Source organism: Arvicanthis niloticus, chromosome 9, assembly GCF_011762505.2.
Source record: "Arvicanthis niloticus isolate mArvNil1 chromosome 9, mArvNil1.pat.X, whole genome shotgun sequence".
In the NCBI taxonomy this organism is placed as follows: Eukaryota; Metazoa; Chordata; class Mammalia; order Rodentia; family Muridae; genus Arvicanthis; species Arvicanthis niloticus.
In genome coordinates this window covers 74,034,296-74,050,317 of record NC_047666.1, presented here as the reverse complement: position 1 = coordinate 74,050,317, position 16,022 = coordinate 74,034,296, and the positions used below count along the sequence as shown (strand labels likewise).

General features: G+C 42.7%; 1 protein-coding gene across 1 annotated transcript in view; it reads left to right on the top strand.

Annotated features, from left to right (window-relative positions):
- Positions 1–16,022, top strand: part of Rerg (RAS like estrogen regulated growth inhibitor) — a 100,904-nt gene that overhangs the window by 26,483 nt on the left and 58,399 nt on the right. The window lies entirely within an intron of this gene.

The window sequence follows — 16,022 nt, the reverse complement described above, 5'->3', positions numbered from 1 at the left end:
ATAAGGTTAGGCCCTAACCTGAGATGCTGGATCTGGTGGTGTGTACCTGTAATCCCAGCACCTGGTGAGTGAAAGCAGGGAGATCAGGAGTTCACGAGCCACCTTGGCTACATAGTGCAGTTGAGATTAGCCCAGGCTACATGAAAAAAAACCAGAAATCCTGAGGTAACTAAGTGTGTTGTTCTAAGCCACTGAGGTGGTGACAGTTATGCAGCCACAGAAAGAGACATTCTTGAGCACCCTTCCTCCCTCTTCTGAGTGCCTCATCTCTCTCTTTGAACTATCAGAGTCTTAAATCTAACAGCTCCCTTTGGCTTCCACTATTCTGCATTTCCAGGTACTTAGTCCGGATATTCCAAACATGGAAAGCTCTCATTGGCTCTGTTTATCAGAATTGGACGACTTACAAATTAAAAGGCATTGTTACCACCTTGGGGCAACCCCAGAAGGATGGTGAGAAGCCAGACATCTGCTCTGCCTAAACCCTGCCAGCCCGTCATAGTCCCACACTGGCCTTCCATATTCTCCTCTGTGCTTTGCCATGGCCCTGGTGGACCTACGGTGCTTTACGGTTTGGTGTAAACTACCACCATCCCTCTATTTTGTGCTTCATGAATTCCTTCTTTAATATCTAGCAAAACCTCTGATTTCCCCTATTCTTGTGCTACTGAAAAGAACGATCTACCTTGAATCACACTAGGAAATGGATCGGAAAATTTAAAGACAGCGTGTTTGGGAATGTACGAAATCTAAGAATTCATACACATGTCTCTCATGAACCTCCCTGGTATCAAGGTCAAGCTTTTGGCTGACATTGGTGATAACTCGAAGGTATTCACTTTTGGAGTTTGCCACGAATTGATGAGGACAGATGTACCAAGAAACTCCTTTGGCTTTAAACAGAACAGAACAAAACAAAACAAAAACCTACAACTATTTTTGGCCCTTACTTTTAGTGAAGAGTATGTGAATCTACCCCCCCCAGGTCCCTTTTCTAATCCTCCAGTCATGAAATCATTTATCTAACTAATGTTTAATTGTCACTTGCTCTAAGCCAGTCTCTGCCTGGGGCTCTGGGGATACAAGCTGGTTGAACTCAGTGGAATTTGCCTTGTAAAATGGAGATATATATTGTAGAAGGTTAATAGCTACAGCACATAGTGTTTCCAAAGTGATGCCTGTAAATAAGCAAAATAAAGACCTGGGACTGGAAATAAAGTGTGGACATTTACAAGTTTGGACAGAGTGGTCAGAAAATATTTCAGTGGCAACAGGGCCCTTAATTGCAATGTCTGAAGAGAGCGAGGGAGTAGACAGTTAACAGTTTCCACATGTAAAGGGAACCCCAAGTATAGAGGTCCTGAGTCTGCATAGGGGATAGTCAGCTGCTGGCACCAGAGTGGATGGAGCAGAGAGAAGGGAAGAGATGGCAGAGAGACTCTTTGGACAATGCAGATTGATGGACTTCAGGGAAACTCTTCCTAGAACAGGATGTAAGGCCACGGATTGTGTTAAACAGGAGGGTGAGTGAGCTGGCTTGCATCTGATAGTGCTCCTGTAACTTCTAAATGTATGACGTGTTTGCAGAGGTGAGCTCGAAGACAAAGGTAAAAACAAACACCTTCTGGGAGACTCCTGCCACTGTATGCAATAAACTCAGAATGACTCCATCACCAGAGAAGGTCATGATGGAATTCTGAACAGGAGGGACACCACAGGAGTATCTGCTCTCTTTGAATGATAGTATCTCTCTCCTTTCCCTGTGAATACATGGCGGTCTGGAACATTCTCTTCACTATTACTCTACTATAGTAGAGTAAAGAAAGTGACAAGACGGACAGTAGATCCTTTTTTTGCTCAAGAAGGATGTCTATAAGCTCTATAACTTTAGCTGGAAATGCCCGTTAAAGGAAGCAGAAATATGTTGTTCATTGCTGGACGGAAATACAGCTTTCATATGCCTTTGGTACAAGCATGCGGTGTGTTAACCCATTCAGTGTCAACAATGCTTTCACTTTCATATTCACATGGATCATGGAAACTGTATCTCCACCTGTCCGTCGAGCTCTCGCTCAAAGATGAAGGAAATGCTTAGGATAGCAGGCAGCAGAGGCCAGTTTCCAAAAGTCACCCCTTCTCAGGGATGTACTTTATACTGCCCGACTCTGGGCATCTCTGCATGCCTGGTAGGTTGAAGGAAAGTTGAGATTAAAAAGTGGTATGCTTTTGTGTAACTCCGTGGATATAGCTGTAGAGACCCTACGACGATCTCCAAGTAGCAGTGGTTACCAAAGCTTAGATCTCTGGCTAAGTGCTTTCTCATTTTCCCAAAGCCTAATCTAATAAAACATACATATCTCTGTACCAAGAAGCCATAACATATTGGTGAAAATATGGTAGGTCTAGGGGGAAGTTATATTCTGTATTTGACCACTAACTAAACTTGTAACCTTAGTGAAGGATGAAATCCATCTACTTAGATATTTACCGCTCAGCCTTCAAATACTTCCTGTTTTGGGACCCAGTCCAGGTCTGGCTCTGATACTGAATAACCCAGCATGACGGTCTTCTTTCTTACTCTCCAGACCTTCTTTAAGCCGCTATTTATGTATTTTGTGGCAATGCAGAAATCGCTACGCAGTCTTATGAAACCGTACTCAAGATTCACTTCTGTGGAATTCACTTCATTCACCTCAATAAAAAGCAACAGTGCACTCAGTTTTCCCGTAGAAAATAGTCAAAAGGTCAAGAAACGGGAGTGAATATTCATTAGCCTCATTTGCATATGCGCCAGACTTGGACTTTAAGGTTAAAGTGCGGGCAGCTTAGCAATGGCGTGGTCCAAACCTTGGATCTGGTGAACCTGCTGACTTCCGGTGCAATGCCTCTTGGTCTGCTCTGGCTGTGGTTGTGTGGGCGTAGACAGCATCTGCTTTAGTTTGGGCACATAACAAGCTTTGCTCTCCCCCAAGAGTGTCCTTTACCTACTGTTCCGTGTTGTGCCTGTGCTGTGCCTCGATTGTATTTGTTGTCTTGAGAGCTGGCTTCACTACCTCCCAAAGGTCAGTTTTTAACAGTCTATTTTTACCTCTCCTCTCTTCAAAAAGTGATGCTGGTCCCAGCTCCCAAGTTGGCCTCGGAGAGTGGAAAAGTCCTCCAGGGTTGAGACTGGATTAGTGAGAGCTGACCCAGACAGTCTAACTATCTCCATGGGGATCTTAATTGAAACCAATCTCTTTCTGCATGCTAATGTTTTCCTAATAGGAAGAAAAAGAGGACGCCAGAGACAGTGTCCAAACCCGCGTCCATTTTCTGCTCTGCGGTGAAGTTAACAAGGAGCCTTTCCCGGGCATTATGTATTGGCTGGGAATCTTTTGACTGTCCCCAGGGCCATCCACTTGTCCCAGCTGCTCCATTAATCTCTGGGAAATCCCCAGCGCTGCAACTGTCACTGTGTAATTAAATGCTTTGTTATTTTCTGCACGGCCCTGAACTTCGGCAGCACATTTTTATTAAGAGCGGGGCCTGTTATTTGTCATTTGCCCCATATGGCTGGGAAGTAGCAGCTTCGTGATGTCTCCGCTGTGGTCCAGTCTTCTGAGTTAAGCAGTTTTCTCTTCACTCTTTCCTTCTTCTACTTTTACTCTTCCTTCTATTCATTGACACACACACACACACACACACACAGATACACATACAGACACACACATGCACACATACATGCACATACATACACATGCACACACAGAGACACACATACACATGCACACACATACACATATATACACACAGACACACACACAGACACACATACATATGCATACACATACACATGCACATACACACACAGACACACATACAGACATATACATACACACAAATATAGTTTGTATGTACAAGCACACAGATACACACACATGCACACATACACACATATTTTGTTTTTGTTTATTTTTTTGATGGGGTACCATTCTGTGCAGCGCCTACTGACCTGGAACTCCTTCTGTAGACTAGGCTGACCTTGAATTCACAGAAAGCTGCCTGCCTCTGCCTTCTGAGTGCTGGCTTCAAAGGGTACACACACCTTTACTGTATACATTACTGGGTTTCATAGAAATATGCATAATCCAGTCTATGATGTATTTGGACTATGCCTTTTGTTTTTGGATTTTCTCACTCATCTTTCTTATTCAAAGCCAGATTCCCTAATGCATTAGGTCAGCATCAACTAGTTTCTTCTAGTTTTTCCATCTAATCTCCTCAGAGAAGGAAATGAAATTCAAAACATTAGAATTCAATATGTAGCCATGTGACCGTTACCCGTAAGTTTAATCTTCAATTTGAACATATGACCCTCAAATATCCAGGTACCAAACTAGCAAATTCTGAATAAGGAAAACAAAAACTATTTAACTTCCTTCATTAAAGTGGTAATTTCTTAACCATCATAACAAAGGCCATATCCTGATAATGTGAAAAGACCTTAAAGTCATTATTTTTACCTGGAACAAAACTTTCTCCTGTGGCCTTCAACCACTGTTCAGAGAGTGCAGTTGCTTCCACACAGCTGGGGAGACTTTTGTCACAAAATTCCTTTCTTACTTTGGTGGGAGGTGATTGGTCCCTAGAAGCAAATGGCTACTCTGAATTAAAGACAAGCTCCTCCCTGCTCCCCCACCCCCACAGGGAAGCGCTCACACCTATATTAAAAACTTTTGCCCATTGATTTGCAAGCTTTGAGGGGACATTGTAATTACATTGGAGCCACACCCACGGCTGCTGTGAGGGGCGGGACTGAAAATGAGAGTGGAGATGACACAAAGTCACAACAAAGGAGGTATTCATGAGGAAAAAGGGCGACAAGCTCTTGCTGCTATTACAAGCCCTTACACAGCCAGCAGTTGGATTTGGTATCTGTCTAGAAATCTCATTTTCTTGGCGGCATCAAGGAGCAGAAATGCTTGTTCTCTGGGGTCAAATCTTGGCAAAATTTGACTCTGCTGCCTCTCGGGGTCTCAGTTTAAAAAAAAATCAAAATATTGCCACTCAGTCCATATGTTTGTAATCTAGTTTAAGAAAACGCTCATGAAGTGTGTCGTCTGAGAGAGGGACGTCCTAATGACTCAACACGTGGGGGTTATGCTTAAGGTGCTGACTAGAATGGTTACCGCCAAAGCTCTCCCCTCTTTCTGCCCTACACCTCCTCAGTGCCCACAAGGTTGCACAGGTAGGCCTGTGTCCATGTTCTCCTCAATACCGCCACAGTTTTACACGGTTTTCCTCCTAACTATGGCATCTCTTCCTTTGGCAGAATGGTTGGTAAGAGTGATACCTCTTTAGTGATTTTCATCTCACATTCTAGAACAATTGAAGCACAATAAAAGGAATCAAGTAGACAGTCAAATACCCTTCTAGTGAATTAACTAATGAGAGGCTCTTGCTCTGACAAATAGTGTGTCTATGTGAGAGACCAGCAGGTGTCAGAAAGGGAAGATGCTGAAAACCTGTTTTGAAAAGGTAGAGATTCAGAAGATGGAAAGGAGGGAGGGAGGGAGTAGAAGAGAGAGACAGAAAGGGAAGGAGGGAAGGAGGGAGGGAAGGAGGGAAGGAGTGAAAGAAGGAAGAAGACAGTAAAGAAAGAGAAAGAGAAAGATGCCATTAATCTCTGATGGAAAGGCCTTCGTTTGTCTCCCGAGGGCACAAAATTTAGGTCACAAACCTGAACTGAATCCCTACCTTGCCACTGTGTTTCCACACTGTGACTGCCCACTCATGGAGGAATCAACTGAAAGTCGAACCCATCATCTTACAGCATCCCCTAGATCTGGGCTCAGCATTTATTGATAGTGTCCTAGTGACTCGGTCGTGAGGCACAGCAGGGACCCATTGCCCAGCACAGTGCCTGTCTTAGGTTCTTGCCCACAAGAGCTAAATGTATGCTGGTAAGTCTATAACTGAGCCTTTTATTCATTACCCAGCTCCCTCTTCACTCCTGAGAATAAAAGCAAATCACAGTGTTTCCCAAATACTGAATTAGTCATTCCTACAAGTCTTCAAAACAGACAAGAGCAACTAACTTGTAGCTTCGGGAAATGTGTCTTTATTATCACCACTTGTGCTGTAAACCTGTCTTCTCTGCCAAACTGGTACACTAATAAGTTCTTAGAGTTTTTAGAGAGTCCCAGTGCTATGTGGGGCAGAAAATGGTGCTGTATCAGGTGGAAACAGAGCTACGAATTGGCTGTTCCAGCCAAGTGACAGTTGAGATGTCTTATTACCCTGGACCAAGAAAAGAGATGGCCTGCCACTCTTCCAAGCAGAGAGTGGCTATTTGATATTCTCCCAGCCATTGTTATAAAGTCAACTGTTGGTCTCAATGTAGACCTGTACAATAATCACATGATGAGGGCAAGAATCCACAGTAATTATGGGGGCCTTCTTTCCTAGATATGAAGGGGCTCATGATGGATGGAGAAGTGAAGGAAGGGGGAAGACAAGATTAATTAATTCCATCCCTCATTCCTATCTTAGAAGCTACAGGATACGGATTGTATCAGTCACTCCTCTCATCGATGCATTACACGCTGACTCATGGACTGCGGGAATTCAGTCATGTCAGAGAATACACACATGAGTGGCTCAGTGTCTTCAAAAGCGTGGCTTCTATCTCAGGGGACCAGAAATCAGAGTAAGGACTGGAAACAGAGCCAGACTATACAACTGAAGTCTTGAATCCCCATACCCTACCCCAGGAGAATCACTTCCTCCAGATGTGTCTCCGGATCTCAAATGTACTGAGCCTGTAGGCAGCACTTTACATCAAAACAACAACACTGCCTCTCACCCAGACTTCAGAGCTTATGGATTCAGGTTGAGACAAGAAGCAATTACATTTGCTGATTGCTTCTGGAACACCATACATGGAAATTTCCAGAAGCTAATCTTTCAACAGTGTTCCTCAGGGGGTGGAAAGGATGCCTCTCAGAGATTGGCACTGATGGTTATTAATGTGAGGTGGATGACTGTTCATGGCTCAGGAGTGCGTTCTCTCAGGGGAATCGGTTCGCCTCTTCCCTTTAAGAATGCATAACTTGATGGCATGAACTTTGTGCACCTAAGACCCATGCACCACAGAACAAGGTACTATTTATATTGTATTTTATTAATGCATGAGAAGTGACTCCAGGTTTAGTGACAGATTATCTCAGATCTTCACAGGCTGGAGTCTAAACCCAGCTTTGATATACTTAGATATATGCTAAGATCAGCTGCTGTTTGATCCTCTCAAGAGACTTAAGAAAAATCTCGGGCTCATTTGTGATTTAATTTTTATTTACTTTTTTTTTATTTGTATGTGTGTGGGCACAGCACACCTTTAAATAAGAAAAGCCACCAAGATTAAATTCTTCTCATAACTCAGTGATTCAGTGTTTGAGTTATAGTTTATCTGGAAATTTGAGTTATAGTTTATCAGCAATTTGTAATTTGTTTGCTCTGGAGTGTGACCTCCTATAGGCAGGGTCAACCTTCTGCTGAGTCCTCCAGGGCTGGATTACATAGATGGGAAAATAATCAAACAAATATGAAAGGGGTATTATAGTTACCATAAACCTTGCCTTTCCCTCTGAAAAACAGAGATATGCATGTGGAGAGATGAAGTCTTAGATTATGCTAACCTTAGGCTGGCGACGAGCAGGTCACAGACTCTCCCAATCCACATTATCTTCTGGGGAATTTATTTGAGGTGCTGGTATTCACAACCAGTGTTTCAGGAGTGCCTCTCATTTACAAAGAAATTATATAGTTTCTATTCTGTATTCTAGTTGTTGTAGCAGGGGAGAAATTGGGTCTACTTTGTGTCTATTCTGGAAATTGTAGCAATTTTCTTAAGAGCTAAGTGTCTTGAGCTAATAAGTATCATAGGTATTGGTGGGGGAGAGGGGAAGTGGAGGTAGGGAGGAAGTGGAGGTGTGGGGGGAGAAGTGGAAGTGGGAAGAGGCTGTGGGCACATACACTTTCCTGTGACTTTGATGTCAGGGAAGGCAATCAGAAATGGGAGAGTGATGTGGCGGTAATTTATGTCATGCTTAGTCTATGCTTGACAAATTACTGGGGTGGTTGGCTGTTCATTTCCTTCAGAGCACTATATTAGGCTATTTTGAAAATAAGAGTTACTATAAAATAGAATATCCTTTTCTTTGCCTGCTCCCATTCTGAAGATATGTTACATTATGCCATCTAAAGACTCTTAAGTACTTCAGACAGGTTCTGAAAGAGCCCCCAAGGGCTAAGTAAGAGGTATGAGGGAAATCACTTTGTCACCCACAAACAGACTCCGCAATATTCATCTTTCATAATTCGTCTCCAACTGTCTGGAGAGCACACCCTTCATCACTATGATTTGCTACCATTGGATGCCATTAGATTCATCATTTCAAATACACTGTGTTCCAGGGTTTATAGCTTGTAATAACGATCAAGGTGTCTACATTCTTGATAAATGAAGCCCATCATGATGGAATAATATGTCCTGAGAAGGCTTGCAGGGTTAAAAAAAATTCAGATATTCTGGTTTGAAGCATAATCTCTAATGTTTATTAGACATAATTTCCTTTTCTCTCTTAAACCAGCTGCTTTAGAAAAGTGGCATCTACTGAAGAAGAAGCAAGAGCATCTTCCACATAATATTAGCATTACATGCAAAGAGACATCTTCCCTTCTTGTCAGCACTAGGTGCACTCAGAATTGCCACCTGTCCCTCCTGTGCTAACACTGTGTGCACGCTATAAAAAAAAATGACGGACTGGAGATGTGGTTGAGTTGGTAGAGTGCTTGCCTGGCATGCAGGGAGCCTTGAGTCAATCCCAGCACCTGAGTGTGATCTGTAATCCCAGTGCAGGGGAAGTAAAAACAAAAAGTTCAAGGTCATCCTCAGCTGCATAGCAAGTTCAAGACCAACTTGGGATACTTGAGAGCCTGCCTCAATTTCCACCCCTCAAAAGATAGATGGATGGATAGATAGATAGATAGATAGATAGATTTCAAAAGAATGGTATTAGAATCAATGCACACAAATATGATCAGTTCCTTCTTGTATCCCTTTGGAGACTTGTAATGAGGACGAGGAGGCAGATTCAAGGACACGAAGGGATTCTTCCCAGCCCCCCCTTCCCCTTCTCCAACTGTGTTCCCTGTTGCCTCCTAATTTGACATGTGTTATTGGTTGCAAGAGTAACTGGGTTGTTTTTCATGAATTCACATCACACATTTTCCTTTTTGAAATGTTACAGAAATATCAAGTGTTTGCTTACAGGTTCCTCCTTCTACTCTTCGTAGAAGGTGAAGAGATACAGGGCTCTGATAAAGCTGCGCTTTCATCCCAGCTGAGTTCACGGCAGGTGAAGCCCCCAACACAGCAGTTTACGATGAGTCAGAATGTCCCTCTGCTTTCAAGCACCTGGTGCCTTTTCTGATCTGAGATATACTAAAAATCGTCTAAAATAACAGGAGATATGCTAATAGACTCTGGTTTCCTGACATTTTAGAATACAGACTGTAAAATAAACATGCTGTAGGCAGACTTTATGTTTCATCAGGGAAAATATTCTTTCTAACCAGGAAGTTTGGATTCAGTGCCGTACTTCATGTCTTCATTCATTTTTTTTCTTTTGATGAAAATTGAGATAAATGTCTATTTTTTTGGCTGCCAAAACAAAGACTTTTCATATACATACGCATATGTGTACCTGTATATGCATGAAATGATAAAAATAGTTGTAAAGTTAACTTGATTTCACATCTATAATTTTTAAGGTTCTAAACTAAGTTGTAAAGTCAAATTTAATCTTCTTTAACACTCTGGTACATGGTAGATCTTGGTCCACTTAAGTTCTCCTAAATTCAGTGTTGATTTGAGACTCTAATGATATCAGGCATAGAAGGCATTCTCTGGACCATGAAACCTGACATGATAATGGGTTATTTTCCATGACATCTCAAAAAGACATGTCAGAGTTAGGCCTTAAATTCACCTTCTCTCCCATCCCGTGTTTTCATAAGGTTTGGGACAGAAGGTCACACTAACACTTTCTTAATGTGATAAATGTCAGTCAGGTGTTTTCGGGAGGACTCAGCTGGTTGTCACAGATGTAGCTGAAGTTCCCTTTGCCATTCTGAAATCAACGTGAATATAGAGAAGCCAGATGCCTTGCAATCTAGAACTTTACAGTTGAAATAGGAACTTTCTTCTCTCTCTTAGAACTCTTGTTATGTTTGATGGTTTTAAATGAAGATAGGAGAGAGAGAGAGAGAGAGAGAGAGAGAGAGAGACTTGCCTCATGATGCTGAGAATGAGTCTAAACTGAACTATTTGACCTCTGGAACCATTTTTTGCCTACAGCTGTCCCCAGGTGCCTTTACAATTAAGGCTTAAGGAGAAGTTATTTGGTAAAGATAGAGTTCTTTTAGCAAATATCCAAGAGGTCCAAAGATTTACCTTATTTTTCAATTATATGTATGGCTGAATATGTTTGGGTAAGGGTAGGTGCGTGTGCCCGTGGAGGCCAGAGGAGGAAGTAAGAGCCCCTGGAGCTCATAGGAGTGGTTTTAAACTGCATGATGTACGTGTGGGAGCCAAACTTCCGTCCCCTGCAAGAGCAGCAAGTGCTCTTCAGTTTCGATGATCCAGGATGATCCTTCTCAAACACTATTTAGACTGTTTCCTGTTGTGATAAAGTACCAGAGACTGGGTAAATTATAAGTAAGATAGGTTATTTGGCCAATGGTTTTGGTTCTGAAAGGATGGTGCTGGCTTCGAGCATAGACATTCTCACCAGGTCATGACCTTGTAACAGAGCAAGTGAATTGGAAAGAAACAGGAAAAAAATATGTCTGAACTCTTATGGTAACTAACCTACTCCTTAAATAACTACAGTATTCTTTCAATTCCAGTAAAGCATCAGCATCTCTTAAGGATCTCCCATCTCGATACCCTTACAATTGAGTTACACTTCAGCAGGAATTTTAGAAGGCTCGTTGCAAGACATATCAAGTTTAATCTGTTGTGGTTTTTTCCCCCCCTCTGAGACAGAATTGTGTCAGGGACTGTACTTTGATTCTTCAAGGTATGAGAAACAGAAAATTAACTTCCAGAGGGCCCCTGATGGTGATCACCACGACAGTCTCTAGTTTCCTCTGTAAATGGCAAAGCCGTGAGGTCATGTGTGACAGTTACCTCAGAGGACATCTCACCTGGCAGTAATGTGACTTCACATCTGCCTTCTTTCTCCTTGTTGCTGTCAACTTTCACAGCACCCCCGTTGTCCAGTCATTTCCTTTGGTCCTACATGGATGGAGAATAGGTTTGCACATGGCTAATAATAGAACTTCACACTTACTGAGTTCTTAGGATGCCCAAGAATAGTTCTGATACATTTATGTGTATTCATTAGCAATTATAACAGTCTGCGAAAGAGTGATATTGACCCCACCTCCACCCCCTGCAGCACATACAGGTAGAGAAACAGAGTTGAGAGAGGTTAGGCGTCCCATAGAAGGCCAGCTAGTGAGTGACAGGCCAGGTCTGTAAGTCAGCATCAGGGACTGCCAGCATCCCGTACTAACTTGTCAACAGTAAGTCATTCTCCCTTAAATCTACAAAGCACAGCCATCAGCGACCTTGGTGGATGAGACATCCATGAATACAAACAAGAGAATAATCTCAGTCTAGCTTTGCAATTAAATATGGTATTTCATAAAAGCGTTCTATCCTTGGGACTTCATCTCTTGTTTGGATTACTAAGGTTTTCTTCCTTTTTCCTCAGTAAGGGGAAAAAAAAAAAACTTCTGCAGACTGTAGAGTTCTTGGATGAAATCCACATGACTTAGTCATCATCAGACTCCCTGGGGACCTCTACTGTCCTGGGTAGACCGAAGGCTTGCCATAGGCTGCCATGTTGTTTGCTAGCTCTGAGCAAAACTAGAGTCTCCCAGAAGGCAAGGCAAAAGCACAGCCGGAAGAGCTACTGATGCCTGTGTTTGGGTTCTTGCTAGCTAAGGAAGTTTCAGTGCCGAGGGAGGGGGAATAGATGAGAAAACAACTGAGTATTTGTCTTCAGAAGACTCACACTATTAATCATCTGTGCATGTTTGCAAGAACTGAGATCAAGAGCATATGACAGAGTTTAACAACTAGTAGCAACCTGGCCATGTGGTCTTTCTCTGGTTTGGAGAAAGAACTTCAGAGAATCTGATTTCCACTAATGAAGCAGGGAGCTCCATGTGTTCTGTACCAGATCCATCAAAACCAGGAGAAACTACATGCCAGGGGAGCCAGGGAGCAAGCTGACAGAAGAGCCATGGGGTTTGGTTGCTGTTGTTGTTTTGTTTCTTAATCAATTAGTCATGTAAGGGATATGTAATAGCCCTGCGGTTCCTAGCACACAGTGGGGTAGGGGAGTGGAGGGTAGGGAGGTGGTGGTGGTGGGGGGAAGGGGGGGGTTTCCATTTGTTGATTTCAGCCAGTGCAACTTCTGTCTCAGGGCCAGGGAAACCAGTCAGAGGGTCCCAAGGATGATTTATTAGGTCTGTCTCATGAGTGTGGGTGTGTCTTTTGAACATTCTTGGCCACGGAGCTCAGAGCTACTGCCTGCAGGAGGCTGAGCTCTAGCTGTTGAGTCTGTGAAGAGAAGCCAGGGCCCTTGGCACACCATAGCCTCTGCCAATTCCAAGCCCTTTCCACCGAGGGCCTCTCCTGCCCTGCCTTACTCCATCCAGAAAAGACGGCTTTCCGGGGAAGGCTCCTGCGCCAGTAGATGATACAGGCATATACTCCCGGAGTCAGTACTGGTTGTGTCTGGTGGCCCCCTTTCATGATGCAAATAGGACACATCTTTCCTTTCGATTTGACAATTGCAGTTCTTATTCATTGCACATATCAGTCTTTTACAGTAAAATTCCAAGGCCTCAGTCTCTAGCAGAGTGGGAGTCTGTGTTTGTCCTGATGCATTGTACTCTGTGACTTTTAGTGTTTAGAAAAAGCTAGGGTTTTAGGAAAGAAAATTGTTTTTCTTTAGTCGTCTATCGTTTTTCTATAAATGATTTGGATGAGTGAATCTCGTGCCTCAGCCTGCTCCTTCTCAAACGTGTAAATTCAGTCCCTCTGCCTTTCAGATGATCTCTGTCCTGATCCCTGACCCCAGTGGTCTGGATCCAAGCATAAGAAAAAGTCTTATCTTGTGTTCTCCATAAAAAGTTGAGTGGCTCTTCTTGAGTTCCTGGTGCGTGGTGGATATGCGTTGGTGATATTTTGCGACACACAGCACATCTCTGCTGTGTCATTTTGCTTTCTCTGTGGATTGCTAACTTTGCCGGTGACAAGCGGTGAATCAGCGTTGCGGCTATCCATGATGGCAATGGGAATGAGAAACCCCGCAGGCAGTTTCACACGTGTCTCTTACTGTCTCAGTATTTTGGGATGTTACATGGCAGCCAGCAAATGTTTTCTAACAAATTTTTTGAGAGGGGGGAAAAATGCAGTCTACATATGGAAGATAATATATTCGAAGGAATAAGCCAGAAACTTTAAAAGGTTTTGGTAAATTCAGAAAAACCTATGTTTTAGATGGAGTAATTGGGTGTAAAAGATGACTTTGGACCAGTTCCAGACCCCTCATCCTGTCATCAGTGACTGATGACAGGGGACTTAATGCATTTCTGTACCCCAGTTTAGTCAAATACAAGAGATTTGGACTTCATTGGGCGTTGACCTTTTGGTCTTCTGGACCACTTTTGATACATCAAAACACTGTGGCTGACTACATAAGAACCGTCTTTAGAATGCATTGAACTAACTGGAGGACAATTGTAGAGCTGAACCTCGGATAGCTGCAAGGTAAGTCCCGAGACCACTGATCTGCCAGCTTGCCCTGCCCACAAATCATACATCCTCTCTTGTTCCAAACCTTTTCCATTTGTTTCTGCCTCTAGTATCCAAATAGAACAAATCAAGTAAGAGACCTTTGACTGCGGCACAAGGAAACAATCCCATACTGGGCAACATAGTAGCCAGATGACAGAGCCATTTATAACGTAACTCACTCTCCCAGAGAGAGAATCTGAAGTGTCTCTGGAAGGATCTGTCCTAAACACCTGGTCCTTAGCAAGGCACTGCTGTGAGAAGACAGAGGCTTTAACATGGGGAAGGCTTTGAGGGTTGTTGTTTCAAAGGGTGTTAGGGAAACATATTCTCCCCTTTCTCCTCCCTTTCTGTTTCCCTTTTTTAGTATGAAATGAGCAATTATACTCTGTCACACTAATGCCAGCATTGCCGTGTGGCATCGCTACCGTAAAGCAATAGGTCTCATTGGTCATGGACTGAGACCACTAACAAACTATAAAGCTGAAGATGACCTTGAACTCCTGATCTTTTGGCTTTTCAGCCCCAGAGTGCTGGATTACAATAAACAAACAAACAAACAAACAAACAAACAAAAACAAAAAAACCACCATCTTTTCCTAAATTGACCTGAATTTTTTAAAGATTATTTTTATGTTTAAATTTTATATGTATATGTATCTGCATGTGTGTGTGTGTGTGTGTGTGTGAGAGAGAGAGAGAGAGAGAGAGAGAGAGGGAGAGGGAGAGAGAGAGAGAGAGAGAGAGAGAGGGAGAGAGAGAGAGAGAGAGACTGTAGTACCAATGGAGGCCAACACAGGTCATCTGATCCTTTGGAACTGGAGTTACAGGTAGTTGTGAGCTGCCTGACATGGGAGCTGAGAATCACACTCTAGTCCTGTTAGAACAGTGAGCTAATCACACCATTGAGCCATCTCTCCAGCCCAGCCTGGTTCTATAAAGCACAGTGTAACTCTAGACATGAAAATAATTATTGTAGTGACTCAAAGAATCTTTTCAGATAAACACATTTTTTTTTTTTTTTTAACAATCCCAGACAACCCTTTGTTGAATGTACACTCAGGTTGAACACTTTAGAGGGTGTATCTGCTCTGTGTCCTGGATGAAACTCTTGGAGGCTTACAGATGTTAACTCTCCTTTTCATACAGTCATTTAATTTATCATTGTGATTTGGTCTTCCTGGAATGCCTTTTTAAAAATTTTTATACAGTGGAAAAAATTTAGGCTTAAATATTGCTTGTTTGTGTGTGTGTGTGTGATTCAGTTAGCAAGAGTTGAAATTAAAATTAAGAAATTATAACTACAAAATTAAGGAAAAAAAAGGAGTGTTGTATTGAACTTTTTTCCAGACTGCACAATGATTATTTACGATACTTTATTCTACACAGTGTAAGTCAGTTCCATTCATCTGAGTACTCACAGTTCTAGCTGTGTGTCAAATAAATAGAAAACAGCAGATATTGGAGGAAAATCGGGGGTGTTGTTTTCAGTGGGATTGGAGGTAGCATGCCTCAGTTAGGAGAATGGCTGAAGTGAGCAAGAGGAGTGTGCCCATCCTCAGAAAAGGCAGATCCGCCCTCGACACTAACTTCATTGTGGAATCAAGTTCTTCTTCATGCTTACTCAACATATTGACACCACTAAGCGGGGGGGGGGGGGGGGGGGCATCTTTCCCTCTAGAATCTGCCAGGCTGACCTTTTTTAACAGCCACCATGGTTGTTTGTCTGCCAGCTTTTAGGGCTACTGCAGAGCTGGGGAAAGTCTGGTAACACTAGAACAAATTCAAGTGCTGTAAACAGTCAGCAGTTTGTTTGTTTTAATGAAAAAAAATTACTTCTAAGGTTGTTACAGAACTTCAGTTAATTCTAAAGATCTAAACCATCAATTTCAACCATGGAGAGAAAGACCTTTCTTCTCCATAGAATTGTTACTAAGCTGGTTTTGTAGTCTAGAGACACACACCATTGAAAGGGTGTTGTTGTAAGATACGAGTGGAGTGATAGCCTCAGGAGAAGCCCTATCCACAGGGTACTCGTCAGAAACAACCAATAGTAATTGTTTGACGCCACACAACAGGGACAACATTTGAGCACATGGAAGGCCTA